We start from the raw sequence: 5,421 nt of genomic DNA on the forward strand, positions 1-5,421 counted from the left end.
AATGGCTCCTCAGACTCTCATCAGTTGTTTCAAAGCTCAGCCCTCCAATGAAGAGCTTCCATAGCTGTTCAGGCTCTTTGGGAGACTCTGACTTAGACATGACGGCAGTCGGAAGAGAGCCTGATGATGCTTCCTCCATGGTGTCCACCAGCAGAAAGGAATAAGCTAGTAAGCATACTCCAATTGCACTCTTTTCATTCCCTATTGCTTTTATTTGAAATATTTCTTTCCTCTGTTTGATGAGGTTAGCTAGGGGCTTATCGATTCTATTTAATCTTTCAATGAATCAGCTTTTTGCTTTTTTAATACTTTGAATTGTTTTCTTCATCTCAATTGAATTAATTTCTGCTCTGATCTTTATGATTTCTTCCCACCTTTGGGGTCTGAGTTTGGTTTGCTCTTCTTTTTGTAGTTGTTCAAGTGCAGAATTAGGGTATTTATTTCTTCCCATTTTGTTTTCCTAATGTGTAAGTTCACAGCTATGAATTTCCCTCTGGGAACTGCTTTCATTGTATCCCATAAATTCTGATAAGTTGTGCTTGAATTTTCATTGAATTGTAGATACTGTTGAATTTCTTGTTCAATTTCATCTGTGGCCCATTGGTTGCTGAGTAGGGTGTCATTTAATTTCCATGTATTTAGGGTTTTTTTTTTCCTTTGGTTTGTTTTGTCATTTATTTCCAATTTCATTGCACTGTGGTCAAATAATGTGCATGGGATAATTTCTGTTTTCTTAAATATACATAAGCATGACCTATGAACCAGTATGTGGTCAATTTTAGAAAATGACCAATGTGCCACTGAGAAAAATGTGTATTCAGCTGTGTTTGGGTGGAACACTCTGTATATGTCCACCAAGTCCATTTGTTTGAAGCTTTGGTTCAGTTCTATTATTTCTTTGCTTAGTTTTTTATGGTTGACTTATCTTTTTGGGATAAGGGGTGTTAAGTTCTCCTGTTAAGATTGCAGTAGTGGATAATAGATTTTCATGTCCATTAAGATTTGCTGTATATAGTTGGGTGCTCCCTTGTTTGGTGCATACAGGTTTATGAGTGTTACCTTTTCCTCTTTAATTTTTCCCCTAACCAGTATATAGTGCCCCTCTTTATTTCACTTGATCATTCTTAGTTTGAAGTTGAGACTGTCTGAGAACAGGATTGCTAACTCTGCTTTTTTCTGAGGTGCTGGGGCATGTAATATTTTGTTCCATCCTTTGACTTTCAGCCTATGAATGCCTTTATGAGTTAAATGTGTTTCTTCTATGCAGCATATTTTTGGATATTGTTTTCTAATCCACTGTGCCAGTGTATTTCTCTTAATTGGTGAATTGAGTCCATTTCCATTGATGGTTAGAATTGAAATGTTTTGACTTACGATTGACATGTTATTTTTCCTGTTGTCGTTTACTCCTTTTTCTCCTGTTTTTAATTGCTTGCCCTATTTAATTGGTTGCTTCTTATCTCATTGTGGAGTTCTGATCATTTTGTTTCCTGTCTATAATATCTCTCAGTAGCCTGTGTAGGGTTGACTTTGTCATCATGAAATTCTTTAGTTGTTCTTTGTCATGGAAGTATTTCACTTCTACATCAAACTTGAAAGAGAGTTTTACAGTGTATAGTAGTCTGGGCTGGAATTTGTTCTCATAGAGGACTCAAAGTACTCTACTCCATGCTCTTCTTGCCTTCTTGGTTTGTGAAGAGAAGTTGGCTGTAATTCCGTTGCATTTTCCTTTGAATGTGATGTGCTTCTTTTCTCTAGCGGCTTTCAGAATATTATTCTTGTGCGGAATTTCTGGGATCTTGACTATTATATGTATCATTGTGTTTTTAATTGGATTGAGGTTACTTGGCATTCTGTATGCTTCAGTTACCTGAATGTCAGTTTGTTTCCTCATATTTGGGAAGTTTTCTGCTATTACTTCTGCCCATATTTTTTTAATGTCACTTGTTTTGACTCCTTCTTTCTCACTGATGCCTATTAGTCTCACATTGTTCATCTTTGCATCATCTTGCAGGTGATGGATTACTTTTTCCTGCATCCTAGTTGTTTTTAAGAGATCCTTTCTTACCTTTTTACTAGCTGCACCAGAATCTTCAAGATCTGAAACTCTGTCTTCACTTTCACTTATACGGTTTTGCAAGTTTGTGATTGAGATTTTAATTTCCTCTATATCTCATTGACTCTACTTCATGTGATCTATATGTTTCCTGTATTGTTCATTCAAGGAATCTGCCATTTCTCTAATCTCTAATTTTTTTTATCAATGTCTTCTTTAGAAGCAGTTATAAATTCTTTTACTGCAGTGTTTTTTTTTTTCAGATTGGGTTTCCTCCCTATGTTTCTGTAGTGATTCTTTACTTCAGATGCTATGAGTTTAGATAATTCTTTTCTTATTTCACAAAATTCCGCTCTGAGTTCCTATATAATTTTCTGCTGTTGCTTATTTACTATCGATTCTATTAATTCATACATTTGAGCTGAGCTAGTAGAAAAGAATTCTGCTCTGTGTTCCTCTATATCTTTCTGCAGTTGCTTATTTACTATCAACATTATTCATACATTTGAGCTGAGCTTGTGTCCTCTGCACTTGTTCTGGGTGTGCATTGGGTTTGCTCCATATGTTTCTGCATTTGATTCTTTACTGCAGATATTTTTAATTCAGGGATTTCTTTTTTTATTTCCAATCTGAGTTCCTCCATGCCTTTCTGCAGCTTTTTCTTTATTTCAGAAGAGGTTGATTCATTGATTTCAGCTGTGTGATTCCCAATTTGTTCTGTGTTAGTGTCCTTTATCGCAGGCCTGAGCTGAGTCTGGAGGGGACAAGGTGGAGTAAGGGGAGAGGCAGCACTCCCACACACTCACTGAGCCTGAGCTAGGACTGGATCTGGGGGTTCCTGGAATGTGGCAGAAATTCCTACTTGGCAGGTGTGGTGGGGGAGGTGCTGTGGATTGGTGGTGGATTGGGTTGGGACCAGCAGGTCCCGCTGATGCAGGGTAGCCAGAAGCTCTCCCACATACTCACTAGGTCTGGGCTAGGAATGGATCTCTGTTAAAATATTTAGATCTTTGATACATTTTGATTTTAGTTTAGTACACAGTGAGAGAGTCTAGTTTTAGTCTTTGGTATACGGAAAGTCAGTTTATACAACATTATTTATTAAAGAGGCTACCCTTTTTCCAGTGAATGTGTTTTGCTGCTTTGATAAAGATAATGCCGAATGTGTTTGGAGTTGTTTCTCAATCTTTAAATTTGTTTCCTTGATTCACAGGTCTGTTTTCTTACCAGTACCATATGGTTTTATCAGAGTAGTATTGTAAGGTAGTTTCAAGTCAGAGATTTTGATGTTGTGCCTTGCCTTTGTTGCCTAGAATTTGTTTTCTATCCTAGGTCTCTTTTGATTCCAAATCAATTTAAATTTTTTTTTCTAATTCTCTGAGGTATGCTATTGGTATTTTCAATTTTTAAAGAGGGTACAAAATAGTGTTGAAGCATAAAAGTTTACAAATGATACAGAATTTCACTAAACAAAATAATGTTAATTGGATAGTTTTTGTTATATTGCATAGTGTTGTCTTCAAATGAGTTGTTAAGATTATGAGATATGTGCACATAAATTTGGAATAAGAAAGAAGAAAAGAGAGTTATAAAAAATTATGAAGGTGGTGGGCAAGATAGCTCAGTGGACTAAACACTTTCTTAGGTTTGCTCCCTGGCACTGCATGGTACACTAGACCTGCCTCAGGGTGTGCTGAGCAGGGCACAAAGAATGGTTATAGTGGCACATGGCAGTAATCCAAGTACTTTGGAGACTTAAAACAGTAAAAGAGATGGGTATTCCATTGGCAGCTAAATGCTATAGGTGTGTGAATTCAGCAAAACTATTCAACACAGTCCAGCAGTCCACAATAGTAGTGTGTTATCCACAGAAGTTGTTCACTTCAGCCTTTCACAGCTCAGCATATTAATATGGCTTTACTATATGTACCTCATTTTTATACTTTTCTACTGGATGGTTAAAACCAAGATAAAGCAAGACCTATATAGTAAGAAATGCAACTTTTGTATCTGATAAGGTCAATCAAGTCTCCTCAGGATTTATCCTGAGACCCTGTACCGCACTTTGCAGATCCTTTCTCAGTGTCAGCCATGTGGATGAGTCACAGCCATTGTTTGACCAATTTGCTCTCAGTGAAAGCCTGAGAGAATGTTTTCTCTCCATGTGACTCTCCTTAGGCACACTATACATCATTGATCACATTCCTCTGTGGCTCCATAATCTCCTTGACCAGAAAATTTGGGACACAACTGAGTTACATGATGTGGTATAGGTTCTCCTATGTCCTAAGTCTTCACTGACCTTGACAGGTTAGGGCCAAAATGTTGGCTAATCTTGCAGCCCTTCCTGTTCTCCAATTTTTGATCTACAAACTTAGGTTGTTAACCTTCCAGGAGAGAAGATTATTATTACCCTGCAACATATGCAGTTCAGTTTACCCTAACTATCTGTCTAATTATCAAACATCTTGGGCATGACATGAAACAGGTATTTTCCATCAAGTATTGATATGTTAAACTTTAAGTCCGTACAGAATATAAAGAAAAAAATAAAAAATAGGAATAAACACTTACATATTTTTACACAGAAATTTAGAAATTTAAAAAGCTAACCATATACAGCATTGTAGCAGGACAGTCCTGTGATATTTTGTGTGTGTGTCCTTTTTCATTTAATACCCTTTATTTAAAAAACAAAAAAACTTTTACTTGAGAGACAATATGGTAATAATTCGTGTGTCATGACAAGTAGTACATATTTAGAAGACCAGAATGACAGGCATTCCAAGCATGACATTTCTATTACACATTGCTGTCTTCAGTGGAGTTGTTTGTTTCACATGTATCAGCATGTATAGTTAGTCAGGGTGAGAATCCTACCAATTAACTGCTAGTTTTAAAAACCTGCTGATGTTTCTAAGGATCATTGCCTTGCCTACCTCATGCATATAAATGTATGGTTTTTCCCCGTCATATTTCCCAGATTTTCCCCTTGCCCTTTCTTTGTTGTCCAATCCTCATGTTCTCGCTTTCCTCTTAATTGTGTTATACCTTTCTATTTGTATTTCTTCTTTTGAGTTCTTTTTTTTCTAGATTTGTGTGTGTGTGTGTGTGTGTGTGTGTGTGTGGCCAGCTCAGCCCACCAGGGGGCGGGGCTGGCTGGCATGTGGTGATGGGGGATTGAACCGTGGTTCCTGTGCTTTGCTAAGCTTGTTTTAAGTAGGTGCTTTAGACCACTGAGCCACCTCACCAGCCCCTTGAGTTCTTATACTAGGGAGACTATATGATATTTACACATGTGGGTCTGGTTTATTTTGCTTATAATAATATCTTCAAGTGGCATCCACTTAAATATGAAGGCTTCG

This window comes from Octodon degus, unplaced genomic scaffold (genome assembly GCF_000260255.1).
Source record: "Octodon degus isolate 3935 unplaced genomic scaffold, OctDeg1.0 scaffold00248, whole genome shotgun sequence".
Taxonomy (NCBI): Eukaryota; Metazoa; Chordata; class Mammalia; order Rodentia; family Octodontidae; genus Octodon; species Octodon degus.